Source organism: Protopterus annectens, chromosome 1.part1 (genome assembly GCF_019279795.1).
Source record: "Protopterus annectens isolate FY-2018-M chromosome 1.part1, PAN1.0, whole genome shotgun sequence".
In the NCBI taxonomy this organism is placed as follows: Eukaryota; Metazoa; Chordata; order Ceratodontiformes; family Protopteridae; genus Protopterus; species Protopterus annectens.
Genome location: NC_056726.1, coordinates 1,890,142,353 through 1,890,164,852, shown reverse-complemented (window position 1 = coordinate 1,890,164,852; position 22,500 = coordinate 1,890,142,353).

Sequence of the window (22,500 nt, the reverse complement as noted above, 5' to 3'; positions counted from 1 at the left end):
GCAGTCATCAAAGCCATAAACAAGGGTAAGGTGGTACACACAGCCTATCTAGATCTTGCCAAGGCATTCAACATCATCCCCCACTCTGGAATTGTAGATAAACTCACTAAACTAGGTATAAATCCCTATGTCATAAGATGGGTTGCCAACTGTCTCACTGACAGAACCCACACTGTGAAAGTAGCAGACTCCAAATCCGACGTCAGACCAGTGACAAGTTGAGTATCACAGGGTTCAGTCCTGGGTCCTCTCCTGTTTAGTATCTACTTCTCTGAAGTACAGGCTAACACAAAAGGTCTATGGCTAATGAAGTTTGCAGATGACTGCAAACTATGAGCCATAATCGAAACTCCTAACGATGTGGATATCCTACAAAAGGGCCTCACTGAGACAGATGCTTTTTGTCAAAGCCATGGCCTCAAGCTCAGTGCCAAAAAGTGCATTGTCATCCCCTTTGGTAAAAACTCTGTACCCATGAACTACAGCATATGCGGTAGTATACCTAACACCGAAAGTGTAGTAAGTGACCTTGGGACACAGGTGGAAAGTAGTCTCTCCTTTGATAATCACATCACCACAGTAGTCAGTAAATCCTTCTACGTGGCACACCTCATCACAAAAGGTTTCTCATCCAGAAAAAAAGAGGTCATTGTTCCCCTCTACTCGTCACTCATAAGACCCATTATAGAGTACAACACCCCTTTTGGTATGTACCTCACAAGACATCTGCAACAACTGGAAAGGCCGCAGAAATACCTCACAAAGAGGATTACCGGCCTCAAACAGATGCCCTACACAGGCCGTCTCAAAAAACTCCAGATTTACTCCATTGCATATCACCTACTCAGAGGTGATCTCTGCCTAACATACAAAGCTATGTCAAACCCAGAGCTGTTGGACATGCTCCACTTAAAGAAATCCCAATTCCTCCGAGCTACACGCTCTAGGGACCTAAACCTTGTCACCACAATAAATAGAACATGCCGGAGGGCTAGATTCCTGTCCCAGAAACTTCCCATACTCTGAAACAAACTACCTATCTATATCAAACAAAGCTCCTCATTAGCACTCTTCAAGAAAAATCTTGATGATTGGATGGGAAATATGAAATTCACCCCCGGGGATCACCTATGTGGCTCTGCTCGACAGTGGTACAGGAAAATAATTTTCTTGGGTGGCAAAAGCCAGGGTACCTTTTGGGCTGGGCATGTATAGGCCCCAGGGCTAATAGCCTAGTACCTACCTATGAACCTATGTACCTATATCTCACTGACTATTTAAGAGTCCTTGTGACCCACTCCCCCACTGATCCCCTTTGTCTTACAAAAAGTCTTAATCTCCTTTTTGTTTTTCTCTTTGACTGCAGATTGGTTCAGAAAAATAGGTTCTGAATATCATTCATCAAGATTACAAATGGCAGTGGGTGGAAATTTCTCCTTTTCAGGACATCATTGATCATCCTGCAGATATGACTCATGTTTCCAACTGTTAATCATCACATTCTATCCTAAAGAATGATAGAACGAGTTTCTCCTTCCCAAGTTGTAAAGTGTTTTAATTCACGGATGTTCCTAGTATCAAAGAAAGAAAATGGTTTCCGGCGTGTAGCCCGCAAGACAATTCCGTGCGAGCTACATCGCTGAACCAAAATGGCTGCAGTGACACCTTGCCATAGTACAATATGGCTGAAAAGCCTAGCCGCTGCAGCTGTAATCTATGTACGGGCGGAGACAGCCGTACCGGATGTGTAATACATTCCTTATTTGCATTCAAGGAATGCATTTATTTACTTATTTATTTATTTTGTTGTCAGTCTGACAACATAATAAATAAATACTTAAATAAATGCATTCCTTGAATGTAAATAAGGAATGTGTTACACATCCGGTACGGCTGTCTCTGCCCGTACATAGATTACAGCTGCAGCGGCTAGGCTTTTCAGCCGTATTGCACTACGGCAAAGTGCTGCTGCAGCCATTTGGGTTCGGCGATGTAGCTCGCAGGGAATTGTCTTGCGGGTTACACGCCGGAACCCAAAGAAAATACTTCTGTATCTTTCTTTTCTAAACCTGCTTGTGATAGCGCTCTAATTCAAAATTATGTCTCATCACAGCTTGTTACCTCTTTTTCTTCTTTCAGGTTTCCTAGTAACACTAGACATAAGATTTTTATCATTGCATCCCCATTTATCCAGACTTCAGATGTTTATTAAGGTTTCGCATGTCTGGTTCAGATTATCAGTTCTCTACCTTAGCCTTTGGATGTTACACTGTACCAAGAGTGTTCACAAAGTGCCGAGCTCCAATTATACCTCATTGCAGGCTACAGGGTATTCACATTTTTCCATATTTAGACAACTTGCTTATCTTTGCAGATTCTTTTTCAAAGTGTCAGGAATCTTTATCTCTTGGGGGAGATATCTCTTGCTCAAGCTGGGGTTACAAGAGAACAGTCAAATGTCTTTCTTGACTCCTTCACACAGGATTGTGTTCCTGGAATGTCAACTAGACACCTCAGTTCAAAGAGCTTTTCTTCCTCAGGAAAAATGACATCCTTATATAGATCTGTTTCTAAGGTTTTCCACTCAGACTTCAGTCACTGTGAGGGAATACCTCAGAATCTTAGGTCTCATGGCATCTATGATTTTCATGAACAATTTATCTGAAAATCTGAGAGATATAGTTCTGCCAAGATAGAACCACATGACAATGATACACTGGTATCGAACTCTATTGGTCCAGGCATCAACTTCCTTTAACTTTTAAAATAGTGCTGGGGTTTGTCAGAAGATTTTTTTTGTTGTTGAAGCCAAGAATATATTCTTAGATCTAGGTCTCCCATTGCCCTCCTTGATCTAAAGCAGTCAGTCATCACAAATGCTTCAGACTTTGTTTGGGGAGAAGTATCAGGAGGGATAAAAGTACATAGGTATGCAACACCAAGGACAGATGCAAGCACATAAATATTTAGGAAATGCTTGCCCAGATCAAGCCTCTCAACTGTCTGAACCATCTTTGGCCCTCTGGACCTCTTCAAAGTGATTTCAGACAATATCGCAATCTTATAGTATATCAACAAGTGAGGGGTAATCAGGCCATCCCCCAACTGCAGACTAACTATGTTAGACTGGTGTATAGTTTCACAACACAGCTTAACTCTGCAGGCAAAACTATGTGGCAGACAACCTGAGCAGGATGAGGGCAGACTCTCATAAATGGAAACTAGATTGGGGTGGATATGGCTTCCAAAATTCAATCCATCTGTGAGAGTTCCTCAAGTAGACCTTTTTAACTTCAATTTGAGCAATCAACTGGCAATATTCTGTTCTAGGACTTTATGCAAGAAGGCCTGGAAGACAGTTGCTTTTTCTTTTCTTTAGAAAGGAATGGTCCTGTCTGCTTTTCCACCCTTTCCACTAATATCCAGGGTACTTCTGAAGATTTGGAAGGAATACCTGAAGATCATGTGGTGTATGCTTTATGGCCTAGTCAACTGTGGTTCTCTTTTTTTTCAGACGTGGCCAGGGGAAATTACCACACACTTACTCATAGACTGGATCTACTCACACAAGAACAGCAGTGTTTGATAAGCTCAGACATCAATCATTTTTAGTTGACTGCCTTGATGATAAGGTTTTAATTCCTTTTAGGCACTTGATTACTGATAATGTGCAGCAGATTCTAATTTAGACAAGAAAGCCTGATACTAGACAATCATACATTAACAAATGGAAAAGGGTTTTCAGATGCTGCCAACAAAATAACCAGCACCCATTTAGGGCTAGCTGTTTTCTTATTTTACAATATTTGTGTGAGTTTCTATTCTATTGTTTTCTTATTCCTCTATCAATTTATTGTAACTGGAAAGGCTTAAGTCCCAGCTACTAAAAAACAAGCAAAGCAAATATTCTATTTTAATTAACCAGTAAAATCAATCAATGGAAATCAGGCAATTTTCTTTAAGAAATTCAGCAAAATAGATTAATCCAAACAACTTTCAAGAGGAAGAGAACTTCAATAAAAATGTCTGTCTTCTTTTCCTTTATTATCTTTATTTCAATTCCAGGTGGAGTCAGAGGCAAGTGAGCGGTGCGTCTGACACTCATCTCAACAGGTTGATGTGGAAAATCAAGAACTGGCTTATCTTCAGGTAAGCCAATTAAATTTTATAAAGGTACAGTGGGAAGATGACAGTTTGAGTAGAGCAAGGGGGAACTATAGCTAGAGTTATACTAGAACAAGCTGACCAAGGTGGCCTACTGTTTTCAGATACTTTGAGTTACAAAACAACTTGTTACATATGAGAAAGATGGTTGTAAAAGATTACAGGATGGTTCTAAACTAATATATATATTTTTTGACAATGCAAATATATTGTGTAGTTAAGGACTGTGTCCCTCACAGTAGCAAGTCAGAACAGGAATGAAAAGATGGAGGATCAGAATATATAGGAATCCCCAATTAGTATTAACCCTATGAAGCAAACCACAGAATTTGAGCTGGAATAAGTTACTAGAGATTCACAGCAAAAAGAGTTACCCACATGATACCTGTAACAAAGCAAGGCACTCAACAAAAGCAGGTCAACAAGAAGGGTATGCAAACTTCAGACAGTTCATTTGAACAAGGTTATACAGAGCAACATCCATGCTGTGAAACAAGAAAGTTGCAGAGGTTAAATATCAAAATGCCCTTCTGAATCTGAAACCAGTTTTAAAGCATGCAAGTAAGAGGCAAATTAATCATTCAGTGATCATAATAAAAAGTCAGTCAGAAGGGCATGATAATAAGAGTTTCACAAGCAAAATTATATTTTCCTCAGCAGCATACTATCGTAAAATTGCTAACAAAATTAGACAATGTGTGTCAGGCAGAAAACCACAACCAAAGCACTTTAGACAAAACATGTAGCAATGCTAGGAAAGACAATCCAGAAACTCTGCAGAAAAGTGTTAAGAAGGCTGACATGGTAGTTACTGTAAAATGCAGAGTGTATACAAAGCTGATATATATATATATATATATATATATATATATATATATATATATATATATATATATATATATATATATATATGTGTGTATATATACACAATTTCATGCAGAAATAATGTCTGTTTAAGCCTAATATGCAGCTGAAAAATATCAGCAACTAGAAATACGTCTTGCAAGCCATGGGGGTGTAGTGCAATCTGTTCTTCTCTAGTTAAAGGTACATTTAAATAAAGAAAAATTAAAATATTAAGGGATACTTGAGTCACAGAAAAGACTATACAGGATGAAATAAAACTGTCTTCAGATAGTGTCCGTTGTTCCCATAACCTAATGGAACCGTTGCGGTCTGTAGTGATTTGCAGAGGCTGAAGAGCACTGCAGACATGGTAAGTTACCAATGGCTTAGGACTGGGGCAATACTAGAAAGAATGGAAACTTCAAGATGTCATTAAACCAGAAACAACCATTTTATGTATGGCACCAGTGTGTGGGTCAACCCAGAAAAATGTGAATTACCCCATCCAATGTACAATAAACGGATGATTTTAAACTGAAGGTGTCCAGTGCAGGATAAAGTGAAAGATTTTATTAAATGATCATGTGGAAGTGAATTATTTTTATCTTGGAACAATTTTGTAGTACAGATGAAGGAGGAAAACAAATTATACCAACAAAATGTACAGATATGATATTTTAGCCTCATGATGCTGGCTGAACATAGTTAAATAATTCCTAATGAAACTTTCATCAAAAGTAAAGCAAAAGGATAAATACTTCTGTAGCTTTAATTTTTCCTGCAATATTTTGGAATTTGTGGCTGTACTGTATTTTAAAGTTATGAAGACACATTTTTCATTTACTTAGTGAAACAATGGAACCTTTTGTTTTCTGCAAAAGAGTCAAAATAATATTTCTTTTTATTCAACAGGCCTTGACATTCGAAAGTAAGGCTAACTGTCAGTTTATGAAGAATTATTTCATATGATGCAGTGCACTCTTATTCAGAATGCTGAAAGCCAAATAATAATGGCTGATGTTGTTTTTTATTAGAAAATCAATGGGTGCTTTTTATTTGATTTATAAAGAAAGGTAAACTTGATCAAGGTATTGCTTTCAGGTCTGTCTTATCTCTTCAGCATTAATCATCAGTGTAGTCAATAAGACAAAAAAAAAACTAAACTAAATGTTCTAATGCCAGGTTTTGGTTGAAAGGAGAGATATTAATTTAATTCAGAGTAAACAAAACATAAAATCAGACTTGTGTCTGCCATAGAAGGCAACTTTTCAGAACAATGTGACATTATTAATTTCTAGGCTACTCTAAATTTGGCATTGCCTATCATAAAAAAACAGGACATGGGTGTATATGTTGCATGGATATATACATTCCCCAGAGAGTGAAGAAAGATTATGAAACAAGCAGATATGAATACACACATTTGATGCACTTTTTAAGGAATGTTAGCAGAATGATAGGGTGCAGAATAAAGGGTTAAAAGCAGAGCAAGAAAATGATTTTATGCCTAATGAAATCTCTTTCTAATGCTGCATAATGAATCTTATGCCCTTATTGGTGCTTCACTTCAAATTTTGCAAGTAGCTTTATATGGGAATGCTCAACACAGGGCCAAAAAAAGAAAAAAATCTAGGAGAAACAAAGCATATATGTAAAGAGTACTGAAGAGGTGAAGATTTACATGTTTTCAGCGGGAACTAAAGTGGATTTCTCTGCATCTGCTTTTAGTTATCTTACATGACAGATGCTCCATAAAGATGATACTTTGTTTTACATCTGTATGCATTACAATGCTACATCTCAGGTGAACCATATTTGTCTATTGCAGATGAATGTGTAAGAGCCTACAAAACCTGTGAAATATCTCATATGTGCGTGCACACATGTAATCACCAGTGGTGGCTCGTGATATTGCAATGCAGGACTGCAACCCCCCCCCCCCCCCAGCTGTAAAACCAAAAATGACAAAATCCCGAACTGCACGCATGCTTAGAAATTGAATTGAGACTGCTGTTTAACCAGTCTGGATTCAGGAAGAAGGCAGCAGTCTGTAGATGCCACAGAAAACACATTCTGGCACCAAGAACTGCTGGGGACTTTCAGAAGCGTGGACGGGAAACAGGTACTATGGAACATAGCATAGCACAGACAGTGTGTGTGTGTGTGTGTGTGTGTGTGTGTGTGTGTGTGTGTGTGTGTGTGTGTGTGTGTGTGTGTGTGGATACCTGGTGGTGGTTAAAGAATACTTCAGGCTTGAGCCCTGTACCTTGGGTGTAGGTAGCAAGAACCTGAATTCCCTACCCACCACCATTTGTGAAAATTTTACAGATTTTTGCCTCATATTCTTGTTCTGTTCTGTTCCTCATAAAATCAGTGGTTTCTGGATTTTTAATTCATTAAATAGGTGATAGTTGATGGTGGCATTGTTACCTCACAGCTAGATGTTGTATAGTTTGATTCTGGGCTGGGGTGCCTTCTCTGTGGAGTCTGCATGTCCTCCCTGTGTTTGTGTGGGTTTCCTCTGGTATCCTCCCATGTTACAAAGACATGTGACTGGAGTGTTTCTCCCTGGGCCTCTGCTGAAAATTGGCTTTTGTTCCAAGTCAGACTTTCCTGATTAACAAATGTTAAATAAATAAAATTGACAGGCATTTGAATTTATGGCTTCATATTCTTCAGAAAGTACATGGTAACACAAAATGTTTTATTCTAGCAATTTTCTAAGTTTATAAAATGAATATTTGAAATTTGTCCCTATTTTTGGGACTCTATTCCCCCATTATTGGTGTTGTCCAGGTTTGTTGTGCTAAGGTTGAGAGCTATAGTGAGAACTGAATTCACTGAATATGTTTGGGGGCTGTCTTCCCCCCTTACTGGCTTTGTCTAGGTGTTTTGGGCTAAGAGGTTGACAGCTATGGTGAGAACTGAATTCACTAAATGGTAGCTATTTAAGTTTCAGTCTTCCTCTCTTTCATAAAGCACCTGATTTGGCATAGTGGTATGTTACTCTGACTATTTTGCAGAGGGCCATGGGTTCAAGACTTGGCAGTGAAATGTATGGTGGTAACACAGCATTTCATTCTAGCAACTTTCAAAGATTATACAAGCAATGTTTAAAATGTGCCCGTGGTGTTTGGCCTTTTGTTCCCTCCCAATAAATTTTGGCTTTCTCCAGATTTCTTGTGCTGCAGAGTTGAGAGATACAGCTGAGTGTCAAGTAGATTTTACAAAGAGCTGAAAGCTGCAGGTGAAGAGACGTTTAGTGCCGCTGATGCTATACCTTCTTGCATTGTTAATAGCACAACAGGCAGCCTACTGCTTTTTATACAGAAGGCTGTGGGCTCTACTCCCACAGTATGTAGATGCATTGCTGGTACTGTACTATGGTGTAAAGGGGTGGATGCTGCAGTTCCTTTTGGTGAAGATACCTAGTAACTATGAACCTATCAGTTTGCCATCCCATTCCTATTGCAATATTACTAGTGTGTCTTTTTTTAATGTAACATAGGGAATTTTTTTCCTCAAGGGCAACAGACACTTTATTTATAGATGAAACAATGAAATATAAAGTTATTTGCCAGCAGCAACTCCTTCATTAGTTACAGATTTCTTTAATGTGGAATTATTTAGATGACATTTTCTTCTACAGAGATTGTGCATATTTACTGATACTGGTGGATTGTAGAAGTTTGAGTAGACTTTTATGATGGAAATGTTCTAAATTGGGCAATTTTGTCATTATTGGTGCATGCATTTTTTGTTTACTGGAAAAATGTTCAAAACAATAAATTTAAAATATCCTCTAACAACTGTACTGTATTATACAAGGAATATAATTTAATACAATCAGGAAGGTGTATCAAAGAACACATGTATGTTTCGTGTGCAAGGGGCCTATGATTTGAAAACAGCCCAAAGTTTATCTGCCAAAATGTATTTTCTTTGAAAGTGGGGTTCAATGTGTTTCAATGAATGTGAGTTTCAAGGGCAGATACGTTTTAATGCTAAGTGTATTTTCATTGTGAGACTGCATTGCTTTGTTTAGGAGATGTCTATTAGTGTTTGTGCTGTAAATGCAAAATAAAACTTTCAAATGAAATCCACATCATTGCAGAAGTAAAGCAGTATGCACATTACAGTGTTTATGGTAAATGGGGTGAAGTAGCCAAGTAATGGGACATTGGAATGGCAGCAGGGGGGAGGCTCCATTCCACCAAGATTTTGTGAGGGGGGGAAGGGTGACAAACTCAAAGACATCACTGGCTGAACTATACCTCACAACTGTCCAGATTTTTGCAAAATTAATAGATTTTTGCTTCTTATTTTTGGTTTGTTCCTCATAAAATTTGTGGTTTCCATGCAAATTGTTTAAGAATGAAGTCCCTAAATAATGACAGACATTGAGTTTCAAACTTCATAACCTTCAGAAAAATGCATGCTAAAGCAAAACCTGTTATTCTAACAAATGTCTAAGTTTATACAGGAGCAATTTTTAGTACTGTTTGTATGTTCCCCCAATATATTTGGCCTTGTCCAGATTTCCTGCATTAAGAAGTTGAAAGGTACATGCAAATAAATCACTTTATAGAATTAGGAATATCCAAACCTGTCAACTGTCCCCAATTTTGGCTCAAAATGTTGCTCTCCCCCTAATAATCCCTCCCCAAAATGGCAATTTTGAAAGAAAACGTAGAGGGTTTACAATTATAAATAACTGTAATGATCAGTTATAGACTACTTTATTTCAAAAATGCATGTATATTCTCTTATTTTGGCAGCTGCTCAAGTTAACAGTACTAATATTAAAAAAGTGTCCCTTCTTTGACAAGTTCCCAGCTGTTTTGTGTGGCAATTTTATATTTTTGCATCACATTTTTGGTCTGTTTTTCATAAAATTTTGGTTTTCTGGCAAATTAGTGGCAAATCATTAAAGATTGAAGTCAGAAAATAATGACAGATTTGAGTTTTAGATTTCATACCCTTCAGAAAATTCATACTAATGCAAAACCTACTATTCTATTATCTTTCTAAGTTTATAAGAGCAATATTTAAAAATTGTCCTTATTTTTGGGCCTTTGTCCCACTTTCTGTTTATGGCTTTGTCCAGATTTCTTGCTCTGAGGCTGAGAGGTATGACAAATGTGTCAGGGCCATCACCATCAGTAAGAAACATTTCAAATTATGACATACTTTTGCACCCCACTGCCTCACATAGTGACTCTGGATGTGTCCAAGCAAGGCAAGGAGAAGTTATGCAGTGCAGAGTATCCCCCATCTAAGGTAGACACAAGTACTACAGTGGCTTTTCATCTCTCCTTACGTTTGCAGAATATTCTGGTTTTCTGTCATAGTTTTATACTGTTGATTTATACTTCTTATTTTTCAGAAAATGCATGCTGTTGCAGTGCCCTGTTGCTCTGTGTTTAAGTAGCAATGCTTTAATGACCATCAGGTAAGCTTATCTGAGATTGTAAGATGCTTTAATAAGCATACTGTTAAATAATTACAAAAATTGAAAGCCTTTTTGTTGTTGCCATGCAGATGATATTTACATAAGTAGATAACGTATAAGCCTTAGGTACTGAAATGCATATGACAGTATTTGTAATAAAGGACAGGATTACAGTATTTTCAGAAGCTCATTACATTTGTTGGAGACTTCCAGTCATCTTTGCAGGCTTTATCCGTAAACTAAACAGAATGCCCATCTGTCATGTGTGGTCCATAACCTGTGCAGTAATCCTTTAAGAAATTTATTTTGGGGACATGGCCAAGATGTGCTCTGGATAGCACCAATTCTCTTCAGCTCTGTCAGTTCAGTTTATTTATGACAGGAATTTTTTGACAAAAGTCATCCAGGAAGGATTTTTTATATCAACTAAATCTACTTAGCAAGCTCTAAAATAATATATAAAAATCCTGTAGAATAATTGAACTTTTCCTGTCAAAATTACAGAGAATATATATATATATATATATATATATATATATATATATATATATATATATATATATATATATTCTTCTCTAACCTACAAGATGAGTTCATCTAAGCCTATCCATCAAGAGGCATCTCTAAAAAAGGAATTATACTCCCTACTCACCAACATTCAGGAGTTATCACTAAAACTGGATAAGATGGATACAAAAATTGATGACTTCAAAAAGGATTGTACTAAACAAATGGGAATAATACACCAAGACCTCTAGCTGCAGAAAACCCAAATCTCAAGTATTGAGTATTCTCTCAATGATATGGATGCTAGGTTACATGAAGACAAAAACAACATAGAACTTTTACTAAAATAAAACTCAGCTCTACAGTCTTAAGTGGATGATCAAGAGAACAGATCCCGCAGAAACAATATTAGAATTTTTGGCTTACCAGACAATATAGAAGGCAACAACTTACCTAAATTTCTAACAACTTGGCTGCAAGAAATCCTGGATTTGCTGGAAGCTTTGTCCTATGGTATTGAGAGGGAACATAGATCTTTGGCTGCTCCTAAATCAAGTAAGAATATTTTTTTTTAAATCAGTTATAGTAAGATTTCTTTCATCATATGACAAGGAACTAGTTTGAAAAACAGCATGGGCAAAAGTTCCAATTAAGATAAAAGATAATGTCATTCGCTTTGACAATGATTATTCACCTTTGGCAATAGCAAAAAGAAAACTTTTTTTTTACCATTAATAAAAGAACTTAAAAAGTCACAAATAAAAATCCACTTGCTGTTCCCAGACAGATAAAAATATTCCTACAAGATGGCACTAAAATATTTGAGGATTTGGACACAACTCTTACATTTATAAAAGCCAAAAACATTCTTGATAAAATAGAGGAAATGGACTGGGCTAGTGCTAGCCTTAAAAGAATGGCAGAAAATAGAAATTGGAAATCTGTGGAGAAAGAAAAAATTATAGAAATAAAGAGAAAGAAATAAAATTGAATAAAGAAAAGGAAAATAAAAGACTGTTCCATATACATTTGCCTCAAACTGGACTATAATATTTTCTCTGAATTCTGCTGATCATATGTCTATGTAAGTGCATGTATTCATTCGTTTACAGTTGCTCAATATGAATTCATAATATAAATATTAATATATGAAATATAGATTACCAGTTTCAAATTTATATGCAATAGCATGAAATACTCGCATATGAATAACTTTAGTACACTTACCATACATATTGTAAGTATTAGATCTATTTATGGTGTTTATATATACAGACATAAAAGCTATTAGTGGTCAGTACAAATGATACTGTTCAATAATATTCTTGTAGAGAATACAATGACTGATATTGATTTGTGCATCTTTATAGAGTTCCAGCAGGGTGTTTGATTCATGTACATTTTAGTATGGCTGTATGGAAGGGGAAGGGAGGGGAGGGAAAGGAAGGGAAAAAAAAAAGAAAAAGAAAATACGTTGTTTGCAAGTTACATTTCTGTGCTTGATATACGTTTGGCATGTGACATGCTTTGCCTCTGTTTTGAAGAGATGAGCCAATGCATTTAGATCATCTTATTGTGTTCAGTGTTTGAAGAAGGAAAGAAAAAATAAAAGTTGTTTGCAAGTTACATTTCTGTGCTTGATATATGTTTGGTATGTGGCAGGCTTCACCTCTGTTTTGAAGAGATGAGCCATTGCATCCTGAGAGACAATTAAATCATCTTATTGTGTTCAGTGTTTGAAAAAAAAGAAAAAAAAAAGTGGAAAGAACATTTGTGTTTCTGTTGAGCAGAGACTTTGATTCTTCAGAGTCATGAACATGAGGGCAAAGCTGCCGAGTTTTACACATGCATACATCCAGGACTGCACCAACTCTTATATAGCAACTTAAAGCTGTAAAATTAGCTTACCAGGTCCCCGCTGTACAAGTAAAGCTTTCTCCACGTAATCAAAGGCTTGTGAAGAAGCAGCACGAACACCCAGTGCTGAATCAAGCTGTCATAAACTCAAATATGCGACTGAAGCAAAGAAAATTTTTGAACTTTGAACTGCTCGTCGCATAATGCAAATTTAATGTTAAATGTGATGTACAGCAATGAAAGGGTTTAGTGTGTACATGAAAGTTTCATAGTAATTCAAGCACAAATAAAATTAACACTACATAACAAATGTGAACAATGTTACCCTTACAGCTAAGCAGTACCTTTACTTTAAAAATAACATTATAATAGTTTAAATAGAAACTCATGAATATCACTCATCATCATTCTCTTTCGGCTTTTCCCGTTAGGGGTCGCCACAGCGGATCATCTCTTTCCATTTCTTCCTATCCTCTGCATCTTGCTCTGTCACACCAACCGCCTGCATGTCCTCTCTCACCACGTCCATAAACCTTATCTTAGGCCTTCCTCTATTCCTCTTACCTGGCAGCTCCATCCTTAGCATCTTTTTCCCAATATACCCATCATCCCTCCTCAGCACATGTCCAAACCAACGCAATCTCGTCTCTCTTGCTTTGTCTCCAAACTGTCCAACATGAGCTGACCCTCTAATATACCGATTCCTAATCCTATCCATCCTAGTCACACCGATTGCAAATCTTAACATCTTTAACTCTGCCACATCCAGCTCTGACTCCTGCCTTTTTGTCAATGCCACTGTCTCCAACCCATATAACATAGCTGGTCTCACTACACTCTTGAATATCACTAAACATTACAATTCTAATTAAACTAAATACACTCAGAAGTGATATTAGAAGTTAATTGAACTCAAGTAAATAAATCTCAGAACATATTTTTGGATAAATAAATGATTTCTCTCTTTTTTTTCTTCTCTCTCCTGTTTCTCATTCCCCTTCTCCCCTCTCTAAATCTAATATAACTACATAAGAAACCCATGATTAGTCCCATAGTTTATAATGCTATTAAAGATACAATATTGGTTTTAGAATATGATGCATATATAACAGTACTAGTAATTAGGTAAGGATGTAATAAAAGCGAAAGAGGGAGGGGTGGATGGGAAGGAATAATAAAAACATGAGTAAAAGAAAGAGAGAGAGAGAAAGAAAGGAATTAAACACTTTATAATAATAGATATAGTTGTTAGGAAATTATCACTTTTACAGTTTATAATATTTTAATGGTTGTTTTTTTTTCTCCTTCTCTTAGCCAAATATATGGCAAGAAAATCTAACTATTACAACAGTTAATAATTAAAATATTATTAGATGAACATACTATTAAATAACATTAGTTTCAGTTGATAAGTTAATAATAGGTGATGAAAATATTTATTATCTGAATATATATGTTTCTAGAATAACTTTAGTGGTTGACAGAAGCTGATTAATTGTTGCTATCCAAATGAATGACAATTTGAGTGGTTTATCTACTAAAATTAGGAGTTATAAACTCCAGGGAGGATATGGGTAGATTTAATGTTTTACAGTTTTGTAATCAATGTTTGTTTCTATTTTTTCAGATGTTCACAGTAATAACATACCTAAACAGCATACAGTTGGATTTTCACTTGATGAAATGTTTTCTAGCAAAATGTATATACAAAACGGAAACACTTTTTAATTTCTACATAAGTGCTTTATCATTAATGACTAAATTATACACGCACAAACAATAATTAATGTTTCTTTTAAAAGGTACCTCAATCAATATTAATGGTCTTAATAATTCCTGTAAGAGAGGGAGTCTACTCAAATACATCAAATTACAAAAATCACATATTTTCTTACAAGAAACCCATTTAATAGCCGAAGACATAGATAGATTAAACACCAGTCAATATACTATATTATCAAGTTCAGAACATTATAAAAAAGAGAAGTAGCTATTTTATGGAGTAAAACAATTCCTACCCCCACTATATTAGAAGTTCACAAAGACGACAAAGGTATGTTTTGTTCAGTCATGATAGAAATAAATAAAAAATATACAGCCTTATAAATTTATATTGGATTCCAGGTATAGGAACAAACACAGTAAAACATCATCTAAATAAAGTTATTAGCCTATCCAAAGGTAAAATAATAATTGCAGGAGATTTCAATTGTATCTTGAATGATGCTGATACTAACATGACAGATAAAAGAAGAATATCAGCCTCAGCCAAATTATTAAAAGATTTTATTGAATTATATCATCTAAAGGGTATAAATGGCTTTGCAGAACCAGATTCACTTCCTTATACTTTCTATTCATGCAGACATAAAACCAATTCTAGAATAGATAGCATTCTAATTTCTAACGAACTAACAGACTACTTACTAAAAACAAAAGTTATTTCATGCCCCCTATTGGATCATAATTCTATTACTTTTGATTTACTAACCAGAGAAACTCAAAATGTTCGAATTAAAAGAATTCCGGCATATATTACTAAATTAAAATATTTAAAATAATTCCTATTACTAGAGATATAATACTTTATCTCTTTAAATGATAATAAAGATATATCAGAAATTTACATCTGGGATGCTTTGAAAGCATATATGTATGGGAAAATTTGCATGTGGTACAAAAATAAAAAGAAATCCTGGGATCAAGAATTGCTTGATATACAAGATAAATTAGATAAACTAAAATTAAACTTAAATAAAAATAAACAAACAAAAGAAAGCGAAAAAGAGATCCTCACTTTAAATAATAAATATTTGGAGATATTAAATCATAAAACTATGATTAATTTAGAGAAATTTAAATTCATACATTTTTCTACGAATCCTAAATCTCTAAATCTCTTGCCAAATAAAACTAAAAGACTTAATAAGTTAAACCACATTAAAGAGATATACTCCCATAAAAAAGAAAATGGTCTCTGACTTACAAAATATCTTAGCTAAATTCAAAGAATTTTTTCTTAAAATAAACCAGAATTCCCAGATATTAGATCCTACAGATGAAATAAAAACATTCAATAAAAACATTCATAGCAAAACATATTAAAAATAGGTTGTCATATCAACAAGTTAAAAATATAGACAAACCTATTTCGCTCATAGACATAAAAAAATAACAAAACTCAAAGCAAATAAAGCACTAGAAAATGATGGTATCATCGCAAAAATTTATAAAATTCTCCCAAAATCGGCAATACGTTTGCTTCTTATGGTTTTTAACATCTCACAAAATAATACCACTATACTACCATCAAGGAAATGCACTTTCATCTCACCAATTTTAAAATCCAACAAAGATTCCACCAAACGTTCATCTTAAAGGCCAATTTCTTTGTTAAATATTGACTATAAAATGTTTATGTCCAGTTATTCTAATAGACTAAAGGTTTTTTTACCATCATTAGTAGAAGAAGACCAAACTGGTTTTATTATAAACAGAAATACTTATGATAATATAAAAAGAATCCTCACTTTGATAGAATCTGCAAATAATTTCAATAAAAGACTTACGTTAATAAGTCTAGACATAAACTGTGCCTTTGAGCCAGTTAATTGGGATTATTTATTTATGCTTTTAAAGGAACTAAATTTCTCAAGTAATTTTATCAATCTTATAACAAATTTATATGAAGGTAGTCTAGCCTATTAAAACTGGCACATCAATTTCAGAAAAGTTTCCAATAACTAAAGGAACTAAGCAAGGTTGTCCTTTATCCCCACTCTTATTCACACTTATTATGGAACCTTGGGCCAATCTAATCAGAGAAGATAAAAAAGAAGGTTTTAAATTAAACTCACTATTTCTTCCAACCTACAACTATTTGCAGGTGATATATTAATAAAATCAGGGGGAAATGTTTCCACTATAACAACAGTGTTTAATAACATTAGGAATTTCCAAAAAAGTCAGTATTAGCTTTTAATAATAATAAAACAAATATACTACCTATCTATCCAAAAGAAGTGAAATCAGAACTAAAATATAGAAAACTTATACCACAGAATAATCAATTGATACATCTGGGATTGGTAATTACAAATAATATTAAAGATATCATTCAATTGAACTTCAATAATTGCTTACTCAAAATAAAACACCTCATAAATAAATGGAACAAAATAACATTCTCTATGGAAGAAAGGCTTTCTATTATAAAAATTATTATTCTCCCCAAAATATTATACATTATACAACCAATATCATTATCTCCTTCAAAGATTTAATAAAGAAATTTAACTCAATAACTCTTAAATTCCTATGGTATCCAAATAGAACAAGAATAGCTTTAACTCACCACACAATAGACTGGTCAAACAGAGGTATAAACTTTCCTAATTTGGAATCCTATATAATGTCTTCTGTAATTAAATCGATATCTCTTTTAATTGATAATAATTATTCCTCTAAATGGAAATCATATTTTACCCTTTTATCCTGGCATTCTAGCAATTCTTTGAATATCCAAAAATTACTAATAATAAATAATCCTTTCTTGTGGATCTTAAAATATTATTTCTCTACATATTCATGTATATTACACAAATCATATTATATTCTACTCCTCTTAAAAGCATTTAGAAATTGTATTTTTAAATTTAACAAGTACAAAGCCTGGCTATTCCTTCCTTTTCTCATTGCTTTTACTCAGGGCCTTATGATTTCGTTAGATCATAAAAAAAATGTTAACATTCAAGGAGAAAAACTTAGTATATTGGTCTCAAATGATAATAAATGATAAATTTAAATAATTTGAATATTTGAGAGATGAATTTGAAATAGATATTAATCTTTGGATATATTTACAAGAATGCAGACAATTTGTTTCAAATATATGGGATCTAATACCACCTGTCATAATACAGTCAACACCAAAACTGATAACATATTTGATTATAGCTACACAACATAAAGTTCCGAATAAAAACAAATTATCACATATTTATAAAACAGTTAGCAATGATATAAACATACACCCTGGAAAATATTGGGATATTTTTTACTTCTATTAACAAATATAGTCCCCAATGAGCAAGATAAACAAAACATACTGGAATCAGCTTACAAAACTACTTCATCTTTAAAATGGAGACTTTACACTTGGAAATGTATGCATCAATCTTTTATTACTCCTTACAATTTGAGCAAATTCAAAGAAAATAATGAAATATGTTGGAGATGTAAGAAAGTGTTGAAGGCTGATTGGTCACATATGTTTTATGATTGCATGCTTTTAAAAAATATTGGGCATATATAAATTACTTTTTACAAGGGCTGTTCTCAGATAATTTTATTTTATCTAAATCTCTAATTATATTTAACACACCCATTCATCAAAGTATTAAAAAATTTAAATACCCTTTAATTTGGTCAATTCTGGCAGTAGCAAGGAAAATTATATCAATTAAAGGAAATCAGATCCTTTTCCTTTTTTTCAAGAATTTAAACAACTTCTTACTGAAGTCTCCAGTCTACAAATTCTGACCATTAAAACAAGATCTAATAGAAATACATCTAAACTTAATATGTGGAAAAAATTAATTGATTCGCTAGAAAAATAAGGAATGTATCTATTGGTATTACATTACTTAATTAAATCTGTGAATGTCTCTGTAAATAGTTTGTTTATATATTATGTTAGTTAATGATTGTTAATATTCTATTTAAATTATATGTGAATACTTATGCTTTATTTGTTTATTAAATATCAATAAAGTTGTGTTAAGAAAATAAATTTATCTTGAGCTTGTTTCTTGTTTGCTGTTTATTTTTTACTTCCATCATGTTTTCCCCATGAAACAAGTAGATAGTTGCTGTGAGGCAGCAGGTCTTTTTTGGATAAGAAACATTTTTATAAGTGGGGGTATCACAGAGATTGCTACTTTCAGCATGCTACTTGGTACTTTTATAAAGCAGAATATAAATCATAATTAAAACTGCAGTGCAAGGAGAAGTGGTTTGAGTTGAGTGCTGCTTGCTTTTTTTTATACTTGATTTTGACTGGCATTCCAGTAATGCATTTAAAAAGTAATTTATTTTTTCTGGCCTCACAACCTTTTTGTTTCCATCTAGATATTAAGTAAACTGTCATGTGACATTGAGCAGCCTATCTATCCCTGGAGGAGAGGTTCCAGCCCAGAGGTCAGTAGTTTATTGGCCATTTTGGGCTAATTTCTATCCCTTTCATTTCCCTGCTATAAAAACCATGTTTGCATGGTTTCGCATGCTGGGCAGTGCCGGTTAGCTAGGGTTAAATTATTCCCAGCTCCACTAAGTCTCCTCTTCAGTTGTTTTCCCTTGAAACTAGTCTAACTCTTAAACTAAGCACTCAAAAGCATCCTACAGCCCAGCACTTGCTCAGACCTAATAGCAAGCACTAATATACCCTGACACTTGATTGCCCAACAGAGCAAGGCTCTTTATTCACCCCTCACCAACCAAGCGACTAAGCATCTCACCCTATTATTCAGGCATGACCAAAGGGCAATTTCAGGTGTAATCTCCAGTCCATGTTCTGAATCTGGGTATCCTGAGGCAATGTTACAACTGCCTCATGTACACAGACAACCCTCTCCTCCTTGAACAAAACACTAACATATGCGAGAGATGCAATTATACAGCCAAACTGGAGGCTAAGCTGTCTCCACCCAAGAGTGGAAAAGAGATTCAAGAGGGGAAGGATAACACTTGCACCACATCTCCAGCCACACAAAGACCTACTAAACCAGCATTGGCAAAAAATACACATAAATACACAAAATCATACTCAGAGGCTCTAAATAAAAACCTGCAAAAGCATCAGATACCTCCAAAGCAGATACCCAAACAACCTGCACCTCCCGTCACAAAGCAGACAACACATAAAACGCAAAATCAGTGTGCCACACAATCACAGCCCTTAAGGCAAAATAACATATCTAACACACTAGTAATAGCTGACTATATAGTCAGGCACACTGACATCCCACTCACTAGGCTGTACAAGCAAAACGTTACTGTTAGCTGCCTGTCAGGAGGCAGAATCTGCCATATAACACAAGCACTCGGGTCACTCCAGAACAAGCACAAATATGACTCTGTCATTGTTCATGTTGGTGTGAATGACCTGAGATGTACCTCCCTGGACTACATGAAAAGAGACATTGAAGAGCTCTCTGATCATGTAGCCCATGCTGATATGACCCTGACCCTGAGTAGCATTCTGCCCTCACCAAGAATGATACCTCAGGATGAAGAAAAAATGATCAATTTCAACAATTGGCTAAGCTTCTGGTGTCATTCAAAGGGGATCCAGTGTCTGTCAACCTGGGACAACATGCTCGACAAGCCACATTGCTTTGCAAGAGATGGCATGCATCTGTTACCCCTAGGCTTTCGAATACTGGCCAAAGCTCTTGCTGCCCCCATAGTGCCTTTTTTAGGCAAGGCTCAAAAGTCAAACCCATCTCTGTAAACAGCACAATTAACAAAAGTTGAGGGTTATGCTACTCAACGCCAGGAGTTTAACTCTCAAAATGCATGCACTCAAAGCACTCCTCAGTATGGAGAACATCGACATTTGTGCAGTAACTAAAACCTGGTTCAAGGCTCCAGACAGCACCCCAGTACTACTGGGCTACAACTCATTCTGCACATTTCGGCCACAGAACATGGACCGAAACATAAAAGGAGGGGGTGTATCTATATTCATCAAGGATACCTACGCCTCCAGGTTAGTGGCACAGCATGATACGTCTGAGATTATCTATGTGCAACTAACATCGGACAAATCTGCAATGCAAATTGTGGCCTGCTACAGATCACCCTCCATGACCCAGGACCACCACTCCACCTTTCTGGAGACACTGGAAAACATGAAGGTCCTACCGAACACCCTGATATTGGGTGATTTCAATTACTCTACCATTAACTGGGAAAACTACTTGAGTACAAACTCCCAGGCCCAGTGCTTCCTGGAATTCATCAGCTCAAATGCCCTGGATCAGCTGGTAAACTCCTCTACCAGAGGTGAAAACATATTGGACCTGGTCATCACAAACATGGGTGACAGGTGTTCCACACTAGAGGTCAACCCATCACTGGTTAGATCAGACCATAAACTAATCACTATGGATGTCCACATCCCACCAACAGCCCCATCTAAGGAAACCACAGTAAAAAAACTTTTCTAAAGTAAACTTCACCTTACTTAAGACAGAGGCGGTAGGTTTCACAGCCCCCACGCTAAAGGATAATGCCGCCCAAGATGCAGAAACCTTTACAAATGCACTCTATGAGCATCTACAATGATGTATGGATCATACCATCCCTAGCAAAATCAAGACTCACTCCTCTAAGAGAAGGAAACCAGTCTGGTGGACCCCTGCCATAAACAGGCTATACAATAGAAGGAGGAAACTAGTTCAGAAAAAAAGCAAATCCCAAGAAGGAAAGACATCCCTGATCAGTATCAGTAAGAAACTAAGGTCCCTCATAAAATCTTCCAAGGCTAACTTTGAAAGAAAAATAGCCAAGGATTCAAAAGATAACCACAAAGCCTTCTGTAGCTATGTTAAGAATCTAAGTGGCAATTCACAGATATGCACTGAACTAGTGCAAAATATCACAAAATATACTGAACCTACTGATATTACCAACATCCTGGCAGATACATTCAGTGCAAACTTCACCCCCCTCTCACCCCCAAAAGGGCCCACAACAATACCAGAAAAGTGTAGTCCTGGAAATTACAGACACACAGGTGAAAATAGCCCTTTCAAATGCCAAAAACACAGCATCAGTGGGGTCAGATTGCGTCCCAGGCTGTGTCTTGCATGAACTACAGAATAAACTAACCCCCCACCTAAACACACTGTTCAACCTCAGCCTCTCCACAGGCTATGTGCCCATAGAATGGCTTACAGCAACAGTTATTCCACTCCACAAAGGAGGGGCCACAAATGACCCTGGTAACTATTGCCCCATAAGCCTGACTAGCCTGGTCTGCAAGGCTATGGAGCGCATCAACATGGAACTCATTAACAAAGACATTGGGAACCTCCAAACACTTGACCAGAGCAAGTTCAGCTTTGTTAAGGGCAGATTATGCCTATTAAACCTGGTTGACTTCTTTGAGACATTCACCAGGCCATAGACAAGGGAAAGGTTGTTCACACAGCCTACCTTGATCTTGCCAAGGCTTTCAACACCATTCCCACTAGGGTATTACAGAAAAACTCACCAGCCTGAACATAAACCCCTATGTCATGAGATGGGTTGCCAACTGGCTTACAGACAGAACTCATATGGTAAGAATAGCGGGCTCCAGGTCTGACTTTAAACCAGTCACAAGTGGTGCCCCACAAGGCTCAGTCCTGGGACCCCTACTGTTCAGCATATACTTCTCAGAAGTACAGGCAAATACAGGAGGACTATGGCTAACCAATTTCTCCGATGACTGCAAACTGGGAGCCGTAACTGACTCTCCGGCTGACACGGCCATCCTCCAAAAGGGCCTTACTAAGATGGACACCTGATGTCAAAGTCATGGCCTCAACTAAATGCAAAAAAATGCATAGTCATCCCATTTGCGAAAAAAAAAACACCCACGAATTACCACATAGATGGCAGCTCCCTTA